Raw genomic sequence first — 24972 nt, forward strand, 5'->3', positions numbered from 1 at the left:
GAAAGGTTATTCGATTGTATTGCGCAGTGTCATAATTCAAATTTAATAAAAACACTTTCATATATAAATATCTCGAAATGCAACTGAAAAAGAGACTGTTAGAATTATCAAAACACTGAGCAGCTTTTAACTACGTAATGACTACTAACTAATATTCGAATGTATCGTTTAGGATTTCTCTATTAAGAAGAGTAACGGACTACTTTTCAACAAAATACTAAATTAATAATTCATTACATTTATATTTCGCTATATACATATATTATTTACAAACCGCAAATATGCATCGAGGCATTTTTACATTCAAATCCCTTATGAGCACCTACTCATTCGTAAACACCAATTTCAATTTGTAATTAGACACTAAATATGACCGTAAATTCCTTAAATATTAAAATTTCACTAATAGGCAGCAACAGAAGTATTGCCAAGCAAATGTTTATGCTACTATAACGATAGTCAGTCATTTTCGGAAACCAAATATCTTCCGTTCGTTGTTAATCCAGGTCGTTCGTTAATTACAGTGCGTCGAACCTCCAAAGTTTATGGAAGCCTGGATTGGGGATCCTCTGACCCAGGGAACTGGCGATGGATATCACGGCTCAGTACGCTTGAATATGCTGCATCCCGAAAAAGGAGAATAATAAAAAGACATAGAGTACAGAATAGATTTACGCATCGTCGTTCTCGGCCGTCTCCTGCCGGCCGAAGCGGTCCGAAAAAACTCCCGTGAGAAACCTGAACTCGTCGTCAGCTCCCAGAAGGTGACGTCCTCCACTGGCGTACTGCTCACCGTGTCTTCCGGAGTGCTCGTCCATGTCTCGTCGTCGTTCTCCCACGAGGTGGTCGCCGGCGACGTGGTGTCGACGAGTGCCACATCCTCTAACGCTCGCCCGACTTTCCTTCTCTTCTTCACTGGTTTAACTTTCTTCTTCTTCGCGTTTGACTCCCCTTCAGATTGCTTGTTGTGGAATTTCTTAATTTTCGACGGCCGTTTATGCCTCGCGTGTCCCGGCGTTCCCGCGCTTATATTTCTAATGACGATTTGCTCTTTGACGCAACCTTCGCCTTCGCATTTCTTCTGCGGATGTTGCTGTCCTTTCTTTTGGACTTTCGGTGCATTTCGCAACCGTCGGAAGGTTTTTCTCCTTCCTTGCATCTTCGCTTCTTCTTTTTGTTGCGACACGCGTGTCGGGGGGGGTGATGTGTGCTCGTGGAAATGGTGGCCTTCTTGGAACACGCGCTCTGGAGGGTTCTGTGCACGGGCCTGGTGAGGGTCCTCACGTACCCGGAGAGCTTCCCCAGCGGTCTCTTGGCCGGGAGTTGCACCTTGCGCGGCCTGCCTCTCGCATCCAGGGCCAGGTACATTGTCCGCCGGGTTCCGGAATGCCGCGTCGAAGAATAGGTGTTGTAATGATGCTGTTCTAACATCTCGTTGAAAACGCATTCGTCCGTAAACTCCTTCTGTAACAAGAGAAATGAGGAATTAGTTCTAGTTGACATTTATTTATTACTTTTACATTACGACTGTCAAGATTTCCGCTACTAATATTCCTATGTGCAATATTTTATCACATATTTTTACTACGGAGATAGTCAGAAAGAAAGACAGTTCATAGATTTGTAGATTGACATTTAGTGCGAGCTTCTTGAACTGTTTTAATAAATTTCTTTGAGCATTCTGTCAGTTATCGTTATCAGATTCCTATACCATGACATATAGTCATTTCATATAGAAAACCATATTTTGCTTTTTTTATTTACCAAAAATACACTATTTATTTAGGTGAACAATAAATAGAATTAATTATATTTATGAGTTACATATTGATTAGATAAAGAAATCTAAACGATCCTAAAAAACAATTATCTAAATGTGTGAAGGCGGCATTTGATAAAAAGTTTTTATTGCATTTTAATAGCACTGTAATAATCGAAACGTTTATTTTATCTACGACAAAGTTCAGCTTTTTATCTCCTAACAGAAGAGGAAGGAGTGTCAGGAATGCAAGTAATTTCTTAACAGAACTGGTTCATTTAAAAACTTTCATTCATCTAATTCAATGCATTCTTTTTCCCTGGCATTGTTGGGTCTTTTCCGCTAGTCTGCTTGAAATATTTTTTTGTCAAATCTTTGGTATTTTGTCAGTCTAGACATTGAGACAGCAGAAATAATGGTTGAATCAACAGACTAAGCATTAAGAAAAAAATCAAACGAGTATAATATTTTAATTTAAATTAAGACGATAATACTTTTCATTATTTTATTTCCTTCTTGGTTTCAAAAATACACGTAAACTAAAGCTATACACAAAATATTTCAATTAAAAATATATATGCACATATTTTTTTAGTTTATCCATTAACAAACATTATTATATAATATTACAACTAAATACATTTTTTATATAAATTTTATACATATATTTATATTAAAATTTCATATGTACATAATGGCGTCTTACAATAATGTGTTTATTTTTTGTTTTACTAGAAAATATTTTCAGTATAAAATATAAATTACATAAAAATATACGGTGTTTTTAATCAGTGCTACACAAAAAAGAATTACGAATATCATTTTTGACTTCTCTCTTAAATATGTTGTATTCCTGACTGCATTTTTTATTCCCTTTGTTCATTTCATTAAAGAAAAATATTCCTCTGTAAGTATAATGATGTGTTGTAATTGTTTTAAGTTTTGGAATTAAGATGTTACCAATTATTGTTTTACGTTGCATACATACGATTTGTGACGTAGAAACACTTCTATGTTCGTCATCTGACTGGATATATATGATTAGTCTGTACTTACATTAGGTAATATATAAAAAATATTATCATTCAAAGTATATTAAAACAATTTATTTTCCACTCCTCACGTCGTATTTAGGAAAAACAAACTCCAAAAAACTTTTTCTCAATATAATTTTTTTTAAGTGTATTCTTTATTACATTAATTATTTACCTTTTATTTCAGAAAATATGTATGTAGGTATTAAAAAATAAATAGTTTTAAAGTGAAAATCCCTTGTAATTTATGACAGAAATAAAAGACGTAAATGCAAAAAGGATTTCAGTATCTCTTTTTATTATTTTTACGGGTAGGTATAGTCAGAAAAAAATGCATGAAAGAGCTTATTTTTAATCGTTATCTTTGCTTGTTTTCTTATTTTTATTTATATAGTTGTAATATTAGTTTAACAATTTATTTTATATGGAAATTATCATTAAATCAAACTTAAAACTTTTCAATTATTGTAACTGGTTGCGCGAGTGGTTGATGGAATTGAGTGGTTTGTGGCTGAATGGCCCGCCGATGGATGAAGGTCCACCTATCCTACCCATTCTGTGATCTCCCAATTTTCAATGTTTGTTATTCTCCTCGTTTCTATGGCCATGGGTAGCTACGGTTGCTATGGGAACAATTGTTCATATCCATAGCAACCAACATCAACAATAACATATTTTTTCTCTTTTTGATAAATTTCTGCCAACTTCCATATGCATCAAAGTTTATCTGCCCGCATCTGTTCGTCCCATAATCATCTGCCCGCATCTGAACATTTTTACATCATCTGACCGCCGCTCCGCCACATTCATCATTATATTTTGCAAATAACTTTAGTGAAAGTGCCGTGTTCATCAAAAAAGGGAAAAAAACTACCCCAGAAGCCAGGACTTATAGATATATCGGTATTCGGATTCGGATATCGATATTCGGATGATAGAGATATCATCCGAATTCCTGTCCCTGATTCCCTTTACTGTCTTCTTAAAGGTAGGATTTTTGTCTACTAAAGTTTGTTTAGCCGCATACAGTTCGATTCCGCATTTTTCATCTCCGCGCAACGCCGCTCTTTTTTCCCCGCAAATTTAACACAGATCAATCGATTCAGTCAAATAATATCCACACAAAATTATAATCGCCACCCCAGTAACAATATAATAAGAATCCAATTTTTTCGGGAATAACTCTCTTATCGCTTGCCAGCGAGTAGAAGACATAATATAATATGGCAAAAAGTTATAAAAAATACATTCCATTTGACTTTTTTTTTTTGCAATTAAAATTGTGTTTTTGTATTCAGGAAAAGCGCATTTAGCAACTAAGGGTTTATGAATGCGAAGAATTTGCGTTTGCCAAGACAAATATTCCACGAAGAAAATACATGTGTTCCCTTTGAGCTATTTGTCAAAGAACATGAAGAATCTTGAGTCTGCAAAGTGGGCGGGCCATAGGGCGGCGCCCAACGTCAGCACATAAATTAACCGCCCAAGTGAGACTTTAAACTTTTTTCACAAGGTTAAAAAGACAAAATTTGTATTTGGTGTGTAATTGACCTATGTAAGATGCTGCCGTGGTGAAGATGCAAGTATCCTTATAATTTATAGTTATACGTATCTATTGATGTAATTTCTTAAGAATAATTTTCGTGACATCGTTTTTGAACTTTGAAAATATTTATTTTAGTAGTTACACTCTAAGATAAAAAAAATACCGTTATCTTAGATATTAAAAATAAGAAATATAGTAGTCAAAACTTAGAGAAATACGCAACTGGCTAATAGAGTTACCCATACGGACGAAAACCATTCAATAAACCATGAAGTCTACCATTTAAAGCAATACAACGGGCCATGGGTATTCAGGTCGAGAATTGAAAGTGCAAACCGAAACCATCCGTCGCGTTTTTAAAGTTTAACTTAAACCCAAACCCAAACCAAAAATTTAGAACGCTTTTGTTCAATGCAATAGAGTTCAAGCAGGATAGCAATTTATTACTATGAGAGTTGAGTTATTTTCAAAACGAGGAAGGCCGAGAAAGACATGGCACGATCAAGTCCATCAAATACTTGAAGATGGACATGTCAAAAGTAGGAATAATCGGCCTGCGTGCAAAAGGAGATGTATGAATGTAGAGGAAGCGAGGTCTGTATGCCAATATAGAGTTTAGCAAATTACAACAGGGGTGGAGAATACCTTAAATAAGGGAATATGGAAGTCAAGGCATTTACAGGGCTTATGACCTGTCATTGGCTGGTTTAAGTGGCCACTTTACACACTGTGTAACATTCACCATTTTGCCTGTGTTTGAACATCCATATTTCTTCTATCCTTCCATTTGTTGATTTTAGTGAAGTTAAAGAGCTAAAACCTTTATTGTTGTGAAGAGATTCATCTGACTGAATTATTTCACATACTAGGCAACGCCTGAAAACAATTTTTCAATTTTTAAACTTCTTCTTGGACTAGTTGGTTTCATTACAATATTTGAGTTTGTCCAAATGTTCATCGACAAAAAGACTGGATTTCACCCCCTCGGGGGTCATTAAGATTAACAAATTACAACAGGGATGGAGAATACCTTAATTAAGGGAATATGGAAGTCAAGGCATTTACAGGGCTTATGACCTGTCATTGGCTGGTTTAAGTGGCCACTTTACACACTGTGTAACATTCAATATTTTGCCTATGTTTGAACATCCATATTTCTTCAATCCTTCCATTCGTTGATTTTATGTGAAATGTGTTATTTTGGGTGAAATCCAGACTTTTGTCTATGAACATTTGGACAAACTCCAATATAGAGTGATATGGCGTTCAATCCTTTCTGCCTACCCCTACGGGGAAACGGCGTGATGGTTGTAGTTATTTACTGAAGAGGGAATAGTATTGCCGAAACTAGTTGGTTGTCAAATTATAAAAATATAAGTAGTACATAAAAACAAACTGATTTTATTTTTATAAATGACTTTTTATTATTTTAAATATGTTTATTAAAATTACTTGTTGTTTTTAAAAAAAATTAGTATTATTTTATAGAATCAATCATTATCTCCATCATTTTAATAATATTAATGTACTTAGTAGTTCTAGATTACTTTTCATTTATTTTTTTTACCATTTTTACTATTCATATTTTTTATTCTAAATTGTTTAAACTTCGATATCAATATTAACATGTTTTTTTCTTAGTTTTATTTAGAGGTACAATTTTTTAAATGCTACATTTTACTTGTACCGCTGTCAATCAACTCTGTTTGAAAAGGCACAAACTGCAGTTTATTTGAATAAAATAAAATAAAATAATTTAAATAAACGAGTATTTGTATATATGGAATAATCCTTAAAACAATTTCCCGTAAAATAAAGAAGGAATAGTATAAATGAATGTAAATACTAATTTATTGGACCAGAAAACATTTTTGAAAAGGTAGTATGGAAGTCTAGGCATTTTTTATTTTTATTTTTTTTTATTTATTTATACTTTTACATTGTTTGTATTCTTTTTTTATACAGAATAATGTTCCCTCACTGGGGTGTCCCAAGCCGAGGGAAACATTTTACAAAATGTGAAACATGCCTAAGATTAGCTAATTAACAAAGTTAACATAATAAAAACAATAAAAAACGTAATTAATCCAATTAACCTAATTATCATTAACATAATAAACAATAAAAAACTAAAATAATCATAAAAAACATAACCAATTTATATAGACCAATAGAACAAGTTTCATTACCAGTACACACATTTTACCTATTTGGCTTGAACCACTCATCGATCCGTGCGAAACCCACCTCCACTATCCATTTCATAGTAGTAATTTTATATTGTGAGAACTTACCAAATGTCCTTATGGATAATGAAAGTAGATTGTACACTTTAACCGAGTAGTAGGCCAATTTACAGGGCTTATGACCTGTCATCGGCTGGTTTAAGTGGCCACTTAACACACTGTGTCAAATTACTAATTTTGCCCATGTTTAAGCATCCACAATTCCTCAACTTTTCCATATGTCCATCTGTTGACTTTTGTGAAGTAAAAAAGCTGGAACCTTTATCATATGGGTGAGATTCATGCGGCTGAACTAATTCACCCACTAGGCAACGCCTGAAAACATTCTTTCATTTTCACCACAAATGGCAAGAAGGCCTAAATAAAAATTTGATATTATACAGATCCACCAGGTTTGAGAAAAAACACATTTAATAATAGTTATCTTAACGGAAATCGAACCCGAAACGCTTCGTACGTGAAGCAAGCGTCTTAGCTTTGAGGTTGTCTGTATGTTTTATTTGTATACTATGCATGGATTTGAAAATCAATATTGCAAAAACACATTTACTGTGTAATACTTCGAGCCTTTATGCTGAAAATCCTCTGACTCTGTCAAACCAAATCATCGAAAAGGTTGAGAGTTTCAAATAGCTGGGAGAATATGTTACAGAAAATGGCAGCTTTGAAAAATAACTGGGAGTGCGGCTAGGATTAGCGGGTGCCACATTCAACAGTATAAAATTAGGAAAACCTAATGCCGCCTATATAACGCCTGCATAACACCTTTTCTCCTTTACGGATGCGAATCGTGGCGCCTTACTAGAGCCCAAAAACAGGGAATTTCGGAGTTTTAAGAATAGAAGTCTCATAAGAATCTCGGGTGTGCGGTGGTTTGATTTTGTGAGGAATAAAGTAATAAGAGAACAGACGCAGCAAACTCTAATGACAACTGTCATCAAGCGGAGGCTATACGGTTGGATAGGCCATATATTACGGATGCCTCTTGAGAACCTTAACCACGCTTGCTTACTTTACAAGGCATCAGGTTCTCGACGTCCTGGACGTCCACTGTTGACGGTTCGTCGGCAATTCATGTCGATGATTATAGGATGAGAACCTTGGGAGGACGAGGAGTTGGCAGCCGATAGAGATGCATGGAAGCTCTTTGTAGATACCTTATGCTCCAACTAGGGAGCGGACATGGAATGATGATGATGACTGTTTATTTACCAAAAAAATGTGCTTTATTTCTACCGACTGAAATTTATTTTCGATCAGTAACCATAGATAATATATTTTTTAATTATTTAACAGGTAAAACTTCTGGATTATTGCCTAGTTATATTTTACAATTAACACTTTTTTTTATAGTTAAGCATTTGAAATCGTAAGTTCAAGATTAGATTTCCTAAAAAGATTGTTGTTAAAAGATTGACTGTCGGGTACTTATAGTTTTCGAAGCCTTTAATTGAAGTTCATATATAATCAAAGGTAACGCTTTAATACCAACTGCATTTATCAAGAGTTATCCCGTTTGATGATAATCTCCCTTACAGTGATCAGAAATAAAACAATATTTTAAAATATCTGATCTTAACCCAACATTCTTGGATATTATCCAGACATGATTCCCAAAACACTGTCACCTCCAAAAACAATATTTTACAGGCGAACACCTCTTCCTCTCATTTCACGAGGAATATGTAATATATATATCCATTTTACATACATATGAGGGTAGACATATTGCCTTACGGCAATTTTTATTACAATATATATACCTACATAAAGAAAATAAGTAATAGGTATATGGACATATTCTAAGCATATAAATATAGAATCTTATAATTTTATTATAAAATTGAACAATATGCATGTTTGTACGTATTTACACTTTTTTTATAGAAATAAAAATTTACTGACAATCTAAACTTTACTATGATCAGAGGATTGGGAAGGGGAAGGAAAAAAGGCGGAGAAAGAAAAAACTCAAATATTCCGATGGACTTTGAGACGCTTTTAAAATCAACCTCTGTTTCGATTTTTGAATCGGGTTGTGGTCCCGTGACTATTGTCTCGGACTCACGGATCAAAGATTCGTGATTCGAATCCTACTCTACCCCAACTTGATTACCATTTCCTAATAGTGAGTTATTTACAACTCATTGAAAATGGCCCTCAAAATTGAATATTTGGGTAAATCGTAAGAACGTAAATATTTATTTTTTCTTAAAAAATTTAAATAAAATTTATTTATTTTATAGATACTATTAATCAAAAAAATGCTAACAGAGTTTGATTTTCAAAGCGTATTCCTTATACATTAAGAGGAAGAAGTGTTATCCTGTAAAATACTTTATTGTCGGTTACGATGTTTTGGCAATCATGGGTCATTATGTATTTTTCAGAAGCTCCCTAATTCTAGCACAGACATACTTCAAGTTTTTGGCCTAATTCAGACGTGTGTACAAATCCATACGACACGTTAAATTTTATTGTATTAAAAAAACTTTTTCCTATCTGCATTCCAGCGCATATCGTGATTACTCCATACGTAAAGGTAAGGCAATCAGTCTTACGCTTCAAGTCTAGTCCAAGGACTATGAAATAATAATTAATGATCGTCATTATCATACTTATCCGCATCCGCATCATTTAGCTTTTGTTCTTTACTTTTTAGCATAAACACTTTAAATTAATAAAATAAATAAAACAACTTTGTTTTTAACCACAAATAAAAAAATAAAAAAATGTGGTTAAAAACAAAGTTGTTTTATTTATTTTAACAATATTTTCAGTTTGTCCAAATTTTTGTAGATAAGGACTGGATTCAACTCCCTGGGGAGCTGTTTATATTAACATATTACAACAGAGATGAAGAACATTTAAGAGAAGGTAATATAGAAGTCTAGGCATATGGTGAATGTTACACAGTGTGTAAAGTGGCCACTATAACCATTCATTGACAGGGCATAAGCCCTGTAGATGCCTAGACTTCTTTATTACCTTCTCTTAAATGTTTTTCATCTCTGTTGTAATATGTTATTTATTTTATTATAATGAATAACCACAAAGTTAGTGCTTCAAATATAAAATTTATATTAAAATAAAATTATTTACTCTGTTCAACATTAATTTTTTGTAAAATTATTAAGTCGGTATAATTCCACTCTTTCGTGCACTTTGTATCTGCAAGACGATTAGTAATCTAGCTTCAATATGTAAATGTTATCAACTATCAAATACCCCTGTTTTAATCTAACTCTTATTTTAAAAAAATATTTTTTTATTTTTATTTTATTATCGTTCAAACACTAAACATAATTTTCCAATTAAATCTTAATGTAAATGGGGGCTAAATTTCTTACCATATATGCGCTTTGTAGCTGCTAGACGTGCTGTAAACTAGCTCCTATCTGTTATAATTGAAATAGATTGTTTTTAGAAAAGAAGAACAAGAATCCCAATCGTCCATGCGCTCTGTAGCTGCAAGACGTGCTAGGATATTTACTAACTGTACAGCGCCCTTGAAGTAATTTTCACAAAAATAGCGCTTTATAAATTATTCAATAATAACGATAAAATTAATAATACGTCGGTAAAAAGAGAACTGTATTTTAAAATAAAATGCTCCGTATTTCGATCATCTATTACAGGAAATTTTGTCGGCCTCGTAGTGTAATGGTCAGCGCATTTGCCTACCATGCAAGATATCTCGGATACGATTCCCGACATGGTTGAAATAAAATACTATTTGAAAGGGTGTTTTTACTCTAGAATATTTCATAGTCCGTAGACTGGTACCTGAGCGTAAGACTATTCATTTTACCTTCATGTAACAAAAAATGATCAAGATACGCTGCGATTGGTATACCAATGCAGTTCCCTATATACCATTAGGTGCGGGAAGGGAATGATGATGATGATTACAGGAAATCACGTTGATCAGTCTTACGCTTCAGGTACCAGTCAATGAAATATTATAGCGAAAAACCGCCTTTAACAAATAAAAAGAGCAATAAGTCCGCCTTGTAGTCAAACAGTCTGGACGTTTGCCTACCTTCAAGAGGTCTCAGGTTCGATTCCCGACATTGCTGACATTCCCTGGACTGAGACCTGACGTGTAAGACTGATCATATTACCTTTATGTAATAAAGATGATCCAGAGACACTGCGATTAGTGTATCAAAGCAGTGCCCTATGCACCATTAAGTGCGGAAAGAGTATAATGATAATGGCGAAAAACCTTTTCACCGTGAGTTATTTTGCCGTGTCGTGTCGTGTGGATCTGTAGCGATCGTCTGATGTAGGCCTTACGAGAGGTGAATCAAATATTATCATCGTATTAGATTTATTGCAGACGGGTGTAGTTCTAAGAGATTCTTATAATTTAGTGTTTGGATTATTAATGGGCCATATAAAGATCTCAACGACAAGACGAAGCACCAAAGCGACAGGAAAAAAATATATCCTTATGTACATTTAATATTATTATGTGTTTTTTAAGCTTCCTTCATAAAACTGTCACTTCCCGACCAATTAGTAAAAACAAGCTTTTTAAAATGGTGTCAAGACTACATAACGTACAAAATTAATTTTAAAAAATACGCATAAGTCAAAGATGACGGCATTTGAAAAGAGAGGGGAGTTACAATATCATATTACTCCTATCCACACTCGATGGTGCATAGGGAACTACATTCGAACTTCAAAAGTAGCGTACCTCGATCTTTTGCCGAAAAGAAAACACTCGACCAGTGTTGTGCTTCTATTTTACAATAAGAGGTGGCAAAGAAACGGTTATTTTTCTGAAACAGTTTCATTAAAAAAAAACTGTTACTCTACAAAAAAAGTAGTCAGAATTATATCTTTACCCTAGAGGATAAAACACGGGAGTCCATTTTTTGCTGTTTTTAAGTTAAAAATATAGGAAATTATCGCAATAAGCTATTTTATACGCGAATAAACCACCGAAGTCCACTTTCTTTATAAAAATGCGTTTTATAATTGAAAAAAATCTTTGTTTTATTTGTTTTAGTGCAAAAAACATGGATATTCTCAGATACGCAATTTTAATATGTTCTGTTACTATTAAAATAATCCTTATTTCACATTGAAAGTTCTTTTTGTATTGAAATTTTATCATATGGTTTATCAGTAATGATATTTTGGAAATCGCACAGTCATATAATCTTGTTTCGTTTAACGTGACTCCCGTGGTTTATCCTTTAAGATACATGTATTAATTATTAACAAATTAAACAGCCTTATTAAACTGTTCCTAAAAATAACAGTTAATGGATAAAACACGGACACAATACGAGAATATCAGAGAAATATCATACACAACCTTCTAAAACGAGAAAAGGACAGTTGAGACTAATAAACCAGGGACTGAAATTATACAATAAACTAACAGACAAAACTAAACAAAAGACTCAGACAAAAATTTCAAAAGATGTAAAAAATATTTTGATCAGTAACAGAGTATGAACAAAAAATGAATGTAATAATCCGTAAGGGTTAATAAATAAATTTTCAAATAAAAAAATAATAAAAATAAAAAGAATATTTGTCAATTGATTACATTTCCATTTACACCTTTTGTAAGTTTGTTGCACGAATTAAGTGGGATTTTTATTTGATTTTTATTTGACGAGCTTATCACCGACTATAGCTTTTATTCGTTAAATTGATTTATGGTGGTCATGAATCATGGGCCACCCAATACACTCCAGTTAGGGCCGAAGGGTCATAACAACAGATAACGACGAATCAATCTATTTTATTACTAGGACAATTATGGTACCCACTAATAGAAAAAACTTTAAAAACATCAACGATTGCTTATATCAGAAATTTAAGAAAGGACTCATTTAAAAGGAAGTGCATATTTTGTCCCAACCCAAGACAGGACTTTGCTCCCATGGAGTTGGGACTAATGTCTAATAATATCAAATATAATAATAACACATATAGTGATATAATATAATACAATATCCCGAAAGGAACACTCCCACAATACCAAATGTCAAACTAGAGGATGGGTCATGGGGTCTACCACAAATTCTGAATTTGAAGAAATTTCTGGTTTCTGGGCCCCAAAATATTCAATATGTTACCCAAACATTGCAAAACCATGACCCGGATTCAATTTAATAAATTTGTAAAAAAATGGTTACTGGGTTTAGGTCAAGGAAAATCGTTAATTTACTCAAAAACATTTTAAATAATAAATGGTATAAATTAATATTGTATAACTGTATAATTAAATAACTAGCATCATAGTTTATTTTGCATAAAAATGTCTGCCTTAAAACAGGTTGTACCTAGTTAGGCAGACTAGACATGATACAGAGAAATATATTACCTATCTTTGTATGCAGTAGATAAAGTAATTGTTATTTTGTTAATAAACTCTGATTATTATTATGATCTATTACATTAATATATATTTTTCTGGTGTTTTAACAAAAAATATTATTATTATTAATACTGCATAAAAATAGGTAGGTACAGATGAGTTTGAAAAATTATAAGAATTTTAGCCAAAAAAAATATGCTGAGAATAGGTATTACTTAAGTGTAGGTAGGCAAAATAGAAAAAATCTGAGTGATTTTTACAGCATTCAACATTTCCTCGAACATTCGAAAAAGCTATTTTGATTTTATAACCGTTAGAATGTTTCATCTAAAAACTGACCATGGAAAACGAAACATACCAATTTCTCCACACTCGTTACCGAGCCGGTGTAGTCTGACAATTGGAGAATTTAATCAATAATTATGTCCATATGAAATGTTTTACTTACTTAAAAAACCATCCAGGTGCGAGGTTCAATAACAATCTATACCATAATTTTATAAAAACATTGATAAATTATGCTTACTTATGCGAGTATATTATTTTATTGAGGCATCTGGCATGTTACATATTTTTAATAAACAGATAAGATAAAAAACGAATGATTCGATGATTTTGCAGTTTAATAAAATTAGGTTACCCGCACCCTCTCATAAATCCACAAATTAAATGTGATGCTTTTTTACTATGTTTGTGATTGCTTTTATACTTAGAAAAATGTTATTTTTAAACATTATTTCAAATTAAACATATTATGTAGGTACAGCTAAAATATTATATATCATTATTTTAATCTGCATCTAATGGTACGCAAGGCCATTATTACACCAAATGCAGCGTATCTCCGATCATTTGTTACAGGAAAGTAAGGTGATCAGTCTTACGCTTCAGGCTCCAGGTGCCATTTCCGAAACAATAGAATTAACCGAGATCGGTTTTAAGTCCGCCCTGCCAGAAGTCGAACCTTGTACCTCAAGCGTGGCAGGTAAATATGCCATCATTTTGAGGCAGACTTATCTCAACAAGAGGATTTTCCACAAAAAAGCGCATTTTTTATAATTAATTGTTATTTTTGGTAATGTTAAATATGTTCCTTTAAATATGTTTATTTTATTTAAATATATTTTTTTTTAATTGGTCAACTATATAATGAAAATCCCTCTTCTCAACTCTATTTCCTCATCCCTTAACCTTCTTACGAGGTCTTTTTTTTCTCATGTCTTATATAATATATTATTTTTCTCTTTACTGTGTAAGATGTTCTCTCACTATATTTGTGAAAAACTTTAACTGGATGTATGTACTATTTTTTATATTTTGTATTCTTATATAACAACTGTTGTTTTTCTTTAATAAATAAAAAAAAAAAAAAAAAACGTGTTCAGGATTAGAAACAAAAATCCTCTGAGAGTATTATCTTAATTTTTTAACCCTTTCATGAAACCTGGACGGATCCTACTTTGTTTATTTGATGGGCAGTTAACAACGTGTTATTATGAAAGTAAGTTATGTATCCAAGTATATATAATAATTTTCAGGCGTTGTTGAACGGTGCCGGTAGCCAACGAAGGTGCATTTTTTATATGAAGATGTAAGTCATTTCAAGCCTGGAACCTTGATCAGTAAGAGAATTATGTGGTATGTCAAGAAATGGAAAGTGTTCTTGATGGACCATGATCGGCTTGCGGTTCCGTGGCTAGTTTAATGGACTTACGGACCAAAGTTCCGAGGTTCACGGCCCGCTCTTCCACAATTTGATTATCATTCTCCAATAGTGAGTTGAAAATGGCAACTTATTTATAAATATTTAGGTTAATCATAAAAACTTAAATACTTCTTTTAAATTTGTTTTTTTATTTTTATTATTAGATAAACTAAATTCTCTGCAAGATATTTTGGTACGTAAGGGCTGTGAATAATGTTATAAAGAAGCGAGAGAGAATTAAGTTTATAAGTTTGCTTATTTAAACGTAGCCTCTGTAATTCGGTTGAATTTTTAGAGATTAAATAGAAAGCTATTGATTTGGTTGAGTTCGGTATTGGGGTCAGGATAACAAATAGCATAGCACAGAGAACACAAACTGATAGATTGAAACCGGATTTTTTTTAAAATTATTAATTTTAATTATTTTCCAATATCTCTTGCCTTAGGGATGGTTAAATTGACTTTCAAATCTATAAAATAAATACAATCACTGTTTTGGTATAATCTGAATAGGGTTGTGGTCCCGTGGCAAGTTTTGCGGACTCACTGACTAGAGATCCAAGGTTCGAACCCCACTCTACTCCAACTTTATTTCCAGTTTCTAATAATAAGTTATTTACAACTCGTTGAAAATGGCCACCAAAATTGAAATATTTGCATAAATTATATAAACGCTAATATTATTTACTTAATATTTTTCATTAATAGTTTTTTTTAAATAAATATGCAAACGCCCTGTAAGCGTAAGTAAATGATATAATTAATTTTTGTAATGTGTATTAGATTTTAAATTTTAATATTAAAACCGACAACTATATTTTATTATTTTTACAATGTGACAAAATTAACTTCAATATTTTGACCCTTATTTAAGTTTCGTTTTTTTAATCATTTTTTTATCTCTTACTTGACAAAGGAAGCGAAACGAGAATCCTGTTCGATCCAGAACGATATTTCAATAATAATCTGTAAATAAATAAAGATTTACGGCGCTGATAAATCTTTAATTGAAGGGTTTATGGTGACGTTGTTATTATAAAATTAAAAAGATGAAAATTCCCCCCGGTTAGTGGAGCCAGATTTTATAATGTCTTTATGTTCCTAAAGTTTCTGGGTGTCATTTTGATTTTTTCTCATTGCATAGACAAATGATGGGCCTAATAAATTGGGTAATATGTTGTTAGATAAGGCCTCATCGACTCTACATCAGCACCCTTTCTATTGAGAAGGGTTGTTCCCTCAGGTAGAATCAAACATTGTCAACGAATTTTATTTTAAAAATAAAAATAAATTAACTCATAGTCATAAAATAATCAAAAAGAGATGCCGTTTTTTTTACAACAGGCACAATGAACTGACAAAATATTTACCATATTTTTATTCCCGTAAAATTGCTGAATGGTGCAGAGCTAATTCCACCATATTTAAAAACAAGACATTTATTCATTAACAATAAAACGTGATTATAACAACAATAAAAATATTAAAAAATGCTTATTTTCATATCATATTTAAAGACACATTTATTTAAGAAAATTTAAAATTAAAGTAATTCAGAGAAAAGAACAAAAATTAAGTTTACGTACAACAAATTAAGACGAAAAAAAGAGCCCAGCCGTGGTTCCGTGGTCAGTGTCGCGGACTCAGGATCATAGGTCCGAGGCTTGAACCCCGTTTTACCACAATTTAGTTATCATTTTCTAATAGCGAGTTGTATCATAAGAACGCAAATATTTATTTATTTATAAAAAATAAGAAACAGAATAATACATAATACACAAAACGAACATATATAATAAATATTAAGTGCCAGCACTTTATGGAGGGTGGTCGAAAATTTAACAGCTTTGACCGATGGCTCAGGAGGGAGAACTGGGCCATCCTCGTACGGTTGCGAGGTTTACAAAATATTTTTTTAAAAAATTAACAGGTAAATTACACGACTTCAATGTAACGTAAATCCTTATAACGTAATACTATATTTACATTTTTGTAGAAATCGGTAGACATTTGAAAACAAATGAAGAACCTTTTAAAACGGAATTTACAAATCTAGGCATTAGCTAGTTTGAGTGAAATCTTTCTTCCATCTATTAGTTTTCGTGTAATAATATTGTAATTTATTATAGAAATAAAAGACGAGTGATACTTTGATCTACAAATTCGGAAAAAGCAGTGACCGGTAATAATAAATTACAATGAATTTGGATTAAAAAATTTTACTTCACTAAAAAGTCTCAAATTGACTAACCAAATTTTACAATTTATACAGTTGACCCACGTTGATTCACTTTAGATTATTTACGGTAACGCATGAATATATTCTTTTCGATAATTTATGTGATTAAATTTTTGACTATCTATTATATAGTTAAGGGTTGGGAATACACCAGAAATGTCTTAACAAATAGCTACAAGGGGCCAAAAGATAAGATTTGGACTTTTTATCGCTTCTTTTGGAAGCTAAAACGTAACAGGGGTGTTTTCATAATTAGATGAAAAGAAACATTTGATAACATCGATTCACACTTAAGTTTTTAGGAAAGGCAAAACCCTTGTTCTAAGAAAATAGAAAATATAACAATTTGGAATATATTAGGCAAGCAGTCAGAGTGACAGTTTATTATTTAAAAGTATACTTTTCGCATATTTTTTTATTAAAATATGTACTCACTTATGATACTGACGTTTCAAGCAAGAAGGCAGTAACAAATATTTAAAAAGTTTTGAGGAAATTATGGTTTAATGTATTTGGTATTTTTCTACCATATATTTATCATTACAGTTTTATTTTTATTTTAGATTTATGTATTTATTAGAGTAAGTAGTTGAGAAGCATTACAATTATTTATCATATTGCAATAAAAAAATACATTTTTTAATTTTTGCTAGATACTTCCTTTTTGCTTGAAACAGCAGTCAGTATACATGCGAGTACATCAGAATTCCATGGTTTTCTTATCGTGCAGGGATTTTTTTTTTTTTTTTTGAAAATTTATTTACTAACCCTTGCGGATTATTACATTCATTTAACAAAAATAACAAACAAATTTTTATTCATACTCTGTTATTGATAATAATATTTTTTACATTTTTAGAAACGTTTGTTTGAGTCTTTTATTTCAAATTTAACTTCTTCAAAATTACATCAGTGGTTAATTTAAGGATAAATTTTAATGAATATTAAACTTATATGATAATTTAAAGAGTTAAGTTATATTTAATTGCTTAGTTTGTTTAAAGAGTTCTCTTGTTGCTGTTAGATAGAGAAGGTAGTAATTTTAATATTTTATTTTAGTGTCTTTGTAGCCTGTTTATGTCATTTTGATTTCCTGTTCCCTATAGTAGTTGCATATAACATATTTTAGTTTTTACCTAGGCTTCATACATTAGAATTTTTTCCGTTTTAGGAACAAAATTTTTAAAAACAAAACGTTGATTATGTTTCTTTTTCGATCAAATTAAATGCACAGTGGTTATTTTTTTTACACATAAATTTTAGTAACAACCGTTACAAAAATATACAGAAAAATATTTGTAATGTCGAATAATCCAGATTATTTTTTTTTTAAAGTAATTTTACTTAGGTTAGGAATTCGTTAAAACTTAATTAATTTAAATGGTGAAAACTATTAAATTAAATCATAAAAGCTTTTCAGTATTTTAAAAACTCCGTTTGATAATTGTGATAGTTGGCACGCATATACAAAAAGGATATACAAATATAATCATATTTGCTCTGAAAACCTGCTAAACAAAAATGCTACAATTTATCAGAAAAACTTACAGCTATGACTAAAATAAAAAACACTAAATAATTGTATTTTTTTATTTGTTTAATACGAGTTTTGTTCCGTTTTATGTATTAAGCCTTAAATAAGTATCAAGCAAGAGCAGTTTTTTCCCAATAAATATAATTTCTACCTGGACCGTAATAAAAATTCCAAAACGTTTTAACTTCGGAATTATTTTACTAAGGAAAAACCATTTAATTTCATTTGAGATATTTATCAAGCCTTGTCATTTAAAATATTTCAACCATTATTTTAATAGGACCAATTTTCGAAATAGAATCGGCATTCACTTTTTAACACTTCATGATAAATAATCATACAGTAAAACTAAAACAATATTTACCAAAAATGTAAATGACTTTTTATTTCGGATATAATTTTGTTTCATTCAGAGCTTATTATATTCATTTTGATTATTTTATTTAAATTGTTGTAATAAATATTTTGTTAATATTTTATATCTACTTGTAAGTACATAACGGGTATATTGAAAGATTTGTTTGTTTGTTTTTGGCACCACAAAGGGCCAGGAGGCATTGGTGAATTACAGCACAGAACACCCAGGCATGAGAAAAATCACATTTAATTTTTATTTTCTCATCGGGAATCGACCCCGGAACCTTTCGAGCTCTATCCTATGGTAGTGTTGCAGTTTTATTAGTCCCAAAATATGGCGCCATGATCACGAAAACATCGTAAGCGACAAAATTTTTTTTACGGGAGAACACTTCTTCCTCTTGATTACTGAGGAATACTAAAACTCTGTTTGGACTATTTTTTAAGATGAATTTTTATTTATTTATATATCTTTATTTTTTAAACCACAGCAGACCAGGAAGCCCCATTACCGGCACCGGACCACCAGCCCATGCACCGGACACCCAAGCTTGAGAAAAATCACATTTAGTTTTTGTGTTCTCATCGGGAATCGAACCCGGAACCTTCTGTGTCTGAGTCACGTGTCTTAGCTAATGGCTAATGTATAATGGTATAATATACCACGGAGGCCGTTTGATTTTATTGATATCAATAAAATAAATATTCGGAACCAAAGTGTGTATATTTCTTAGTAATTAAGAGGAAACGAGGTCTCATATTTCTTCATACAAACTGTTTTCTCCCTGGATTATGGCACAAGAGGACTAAAGCAAAGTTTTTTTTACACACTATATATATTTACCATTAGCGTCTCTATTTTGGTTTGCTTTTTAGATAAATTGTTTCTTATTGGAGCTAGAATCACCCAAAAACTTATACAAGCGCCCAGTTTTATCTGCCGCTTTCCAAATACGATAAAATAATAAAATAAAACAAATGCGATAAAAAAAATTTTGAAAATCGAAAAAAAAATGACATAAAAAATTTCATTTTCAATCTTTTTCTAAAAAAAAAAGAATTGGTTCAGTTTTAAGGTGCGAAAAATGAAACAGCGAAACCGCGATTTCGTCGATTTTAGTCGGGTAAAATCAAGCCGACGCCGATGTGCAGTTGCCTTTTTTATACAAAGGAAGGGGAGGTATCTGCTTGAGAGTATAAAAAAAACTATGTACAAGTACCTATTCATAAAATTTTTCTATCATCGCTTTTCCTCTTAACACGCTTCGGGCGGGAAAGATATTGCGCCTGCGGACCGCTGGCGACGGGCGAAAATCAAGGTCCCGCGCAAATTTCTTTAATTTGTTTGAAATCACTATATCTTCGAAAATAATTAAAATATTTCCATAAAAAAATTTACATACTAACTCGGCACATCTAAGCTATAAAATTACAAACCAAAAGCAAATATTATTTGTAATTCAACGTCTTTATAGTTGATTTTTTTAAAGTAAAACTCGATTTCTATTTTATAACATTGCATATTTTGTATAAAAAAAAGAAAATTTGCATTGCTATTTGATAATTATGTACATATAGTTAAGACATTAACAAAGAAATTGGTGGATAATATTCATATAAAAACATTGGATAAATCCTTCTTTTTTGCCTTTGGAATAATATTTCTACCCTTCCCGCCGCTAAGCATCAATCGACTGAACGGGTAGAAATACCTTTCCCGCCCGAAGTGTGTTAAAAAAAAAAAAACTTTACCTTAAAATAATCCTATTAGTTACAATGTGTTGGCGATCGTGGATATATTATATCGTCGTGAACGTAGAATAACGATGGATGTGCGAAAAATGCGACATTGACTTTATTTTCAAATCCTAAAATATCTTTAAAAGGTTTTATAAAGGCTTTATAATATTTCAGGTTTGAAAAAAACTTTGTATATATACGTAACCCAAGTATCAAAGGATAAGCTTTTGTACTTATAGAATTGTGACTAGAGAATACAGTGCCAGGATCCCAGTGGTTTTCATGCCCAGAAAAACCCGGAATTGTATATGGCTAACCTCGGGATTTTCGGGATTGTCACAAACAGGTCTTGTTTGCATTTAGTTATGCCTTGTCAATTACCTTTATTACGACAAGAAAAACAATCAAATTAACCTCATGGTGATGAACCAAGGCAACATACCCCCCAACTCCAATTGTCACTTAAGGAAAAGTTACAACTAAAAATTGATAAAAGTAAGGAATCCCAAGATCCTCCTGAAGTACGAAATGAATCAGGTTTGGTGAATAGCATTAGACGTGAAATTGATTTATTTATTAATATACACAGCACGTAGTGCCTTTTACTTTACAAAAAATATATATTCTGTAGAAATAAACACTTCAATATAGTAGATAGAAGAGGAAAAAAAAAGCGTAAAAAATTTATATGTACATATTATATCACAATGGTTTCATTCAATGAACACGCTAACACATTGTGTGAAAAAATAAAGTCATTATAAAGAATAAAATAAATAAATTAAAAAACATTAATAGGAATATTAAAATTAAAAACTACGAAAAATGTTTTCCACAAATAAATATATTTTTTTAAAGTTAGTTTTAATAAAAAAGACAGGTAGATGAACCTATTTAAAAAAGAAAGAGTTTATGGATATCTCTTAGAATCAGTCTTGGGAGAATCAAAGAAATATGGATATTCAAACAAAGGCAAAATGAATGTTACACAGTGTGTAAAGTAGCCACTTAAACCACACAATGACAGGTCATAGGCCCTGTAAATGCCTAGACTTCCATATTCCCTTCTTGAAGGTATTCTCCATCCCTGTTGTAATTTGTTAATATTTAAATGTCGGTTGTCTATTTCTCCAACCAGTGTAAAACCTGAGCGGCTTTTCTAGGTGCTGCTTATGGTAGCAATAAACTATTTTTTTTAGTTCACTGTGCAGAAATTGCCAAATTATGTTATTTTTTTAGTGTTTTACTAGTAAGTTACTACTATACGAGTATTACCTATAAAAAATAATTTTCAAAAAATTACATGAGTTTATTTTATTTGAGTCCAATTTAAACTACATCGTCGTATCCCGGGATGATCCCAGGAGATATGCATATTTTTCTATAAAAAATGAAAAATGCTCGGAATTGTCTAATTGTGACATAGCGTCAAAAAAAAATTAACCTCTGCGCTGTCATGAAAAATTTAAAAAATCACATGCGTCGTTGTTCATGATCATGACGATATATACGTAAGTTTATAACTAAATGAGATCATCTATCGCCATATTGAAATAATTAAAGGAGGAATACTCAATCTATTAAATTTATAACTTTCAATAATTCGAACTGTATATTTTATTGACTGAAACCTGAGATTTAGCAGCGGAAATTTGAAACGTTTGATGTTTTATTATGCTAAACGAAAGCAAATACTTTTAGGAATCCTTTGTTGAAAATAATATCTATGGATATTTAATCAACAATGACTCATACGATTTTGTGTTATTCTTGTTAAAATACCCTTGAATAGTCCGCAATATGATGACAAGTTACATTTTCTTATTTAATTTTGTTTAAAGAGTATTTATATATCACGTTAACCTTGCGTCAATCGAACCCGGCACCTCAAATATGGTACGTAAATGCGCAAAGCAGCAGATCACGGAGCAGATTTTTCAACTGATCTGAGGTTCTGGTTTTATTATTATCTGCTCAGACCAGGAATTCGTTCAGTAAAATTAATGTAAAACAAACTTCCTTTCTAAGGTAGAAACATAATTAACTTTGTATAGTTAAACATATTCTACATAATTTTATTTTTATTTTGTAGAACAAATTTAATAAATAAATAAAAAGGCACGATGCTTAATTTTTCAATGTAATATTTCCAAGTCTCTAGACTACATCCGAAACTCAGGACTGATCGTCGATCATAGGGCAACTACGATTTTATGCCAATATACATTTTCAGCGCATGCACAAAACCATTCATACCTAACATTGCATTTGACCCATGTTATCAAACGTGTAACTAGTTATCTTCATCCAAACACTAGCAAAATGGTTTATCATGACTTTGTACAGTCTTCTCTGTCTTATGGAATAATTGGATGGGCAGGAGCCTATAATAATCATATTACGCATTTAGAAACCGTACAGAAACTATTTATTAAAATTAAACTTCATAAAAATTAAAAATTTTCCTCTAACCAATTATTTCAGGAAGCTGAACTTTTAAAGCTACGAAAAATCTACTGGCAGTAGTGTCTAAAACATGTTTTTACGCGCCAACATTTATTTCCTAAAAAAATTCATAGATTTAGTTTGCTTGAAATCCCTTATTGTGAATCCAGATTAAGGAATTTCCAGACGGGTACATTAAGCTCCAAAACGGTTCAATGCATTTTGTGAGGACAATCTGATTAATTAGGTATTTAAATTTGTTTCGATTTATTCATCTGTTAAAACTATAGATAAAAAAATCAGATTTAAAGGGCTCCTTTTTTTAATGAATAGCATATACTTTGTTATTATTCTCTCATTTCTATTGAAAAAAAAATTTTGTTCTCATATTTGCATTTATTTTTTATTTTTTAATATCTATGGTATTCTTCCAGTAGCCTTTATTGAAATTTAAAATAAAATGTGTACCCTCACACAGGCCATGGCTAAGTGGGATTTTTTTGTATTTATGTATTAGCGTATTTTGTATTTGTAACTTATGCATACGTATTGTAAAATGCAAATAAAAATTGTAGCAAATTAAAAAAAACTACTTTTGTTTTTAAAATCAAATTTAACCAATTTATTTGAATACATTTTTTTTACAACAGTAAAATGTTACTCGGTGTCTAGACTCGGGTAAAAACCCTGAAAAAGATAATCTTGCAGAGATAGATTCGCTTCCTTGTGTAGTTGTTGGCCCATTCACTTACCATAATTAAGGCCCCGGGTTTGATTCCTCGGAAAGTTGACATAAAACATTAATTGAAAATATGGTTTCACACTGCAATATTTCATTGTTCCTGGACTGACTCTTGAAGCGTGGGCCTGGGCTGATCACGTTTCCTCCGTGTAACATAATGATCAATAAACGCTGCATTTGGTATACCAAATCAGCGCCCTATGTACCACAGGTCGCTGATAAGGACATGATATAAGGTTACAGCAGGCTCTCACATAAGCATAAAATGAGTCCTGCTCTAGGGTTCCTGTATTCAAATCCCATAGAACACTGTAAATTTTCAACAAACTTTTCAAGAGCAAGTACGAGTACATACTATATCATAAAGATATACTATTTATGATTATAGTAGTTTCTCTTTCTTTCTCTTACTAATTTTATTTATTGTGTTGCCTTTGTGTAATAGATACTATACTGCATTTTGTGAACCAGTGTAGAGCCTTATGCACCATTGCGTGCGTGTAAGGGTATAATGATAACAATAATTATAATAAGGATTATTTATCGTACATACAGAGCTGTAAGGAAGTCCACAGGCGTCCATGCAGAGGTAGAGACAAGTTGCAACTCCTTGAAATTTTATCTGCCCCAGATTGACTGCGGTTCTTTGGAGGATTGCTGAAAATAAAAAACAAAATAGATTATTTAAATATTCTATAAGAAGATATTTAAAAAAAAACACGCAAATGTTTATAAATACACAAAGTTAGTTATAAAAAATTCCTGTAAACATTACGAATCATTTTCATGAAGCATAAAAATTGTTTTTTGCTAAATGGTTATTGTTAACAATGAATAAAATAAAACTGTAAAATAATGTTTTTCACATAAGAATTTTCAATCGAAACTATTTTTCAGTCGAAAAAAACAACCTCAAACCTCCCTTCTTTAGACTGAAGAAGTTTTTACTTCTGTGAACATGGTGGTCACTTTTGCGGCATCGTATTTTAGGAAAAAAAATTGTTTGTAATTAACTGATTATATCGCACCTGAGCGTTTACATTAAGTCCAAAATTGTCAGTTTTAAGGTAAGTTTGCAAAAATATTTCTAAAAAACAATTAACGGCATAATTCGTTAAAATATTTATGCAGCCATAAAAGCAAAAATATAAATGTTTAACTATAATTTACTCAAATTCAAGAAATGTTAGTGGCACAATGATCAGAATGTCATTGTAATTTCTAAAGATATTCAAAGCTATATTGAGAATTGACGAAATTTTAAGTTGTCCCTTCGTTT

At 31.6% G+C, this 24972-nt stretch overlaps 1 pseudogene across 1 annotated transcript; it reads right to left on the minus strand.

The window, feature by feature from the left end:
• Positions 1-529: 529 nt before the first annotated feature.
• On the minus strand, positions 530-24344 carry LOC148273502 (uncharacterized; annotated as a pseudogene). Its single transcript, XR_015824563.1, has 2 exons — positions 24247-24344; positions 530-1464 (listed from the first exon to the last, which is right to left on the minus strand). The product of XR_015824563.1 is annotated as an uncharacterized LOC148273502 (transcript).
• Between the last annotated feature and the right edge of the window lie 628 nt (positions 24345-24972).

Source organism: Micrasema longulum, unplaced genomic scaffold (assembly GCF_059751315.1).
Source record: "Micrasema longulum isolate JH-2025_06_02 unplaced genomic scaffold, ASM5975131v1 h1tg001931l, whole genome shotgun sequence".
In the NCBI taxonomy this organism is placed as follows: Eukaryota; Metazoa; Arthropoda; class Insecta; order Trichoptera; family Brachycentridae; genus Micrasema; species Micrasema longulum.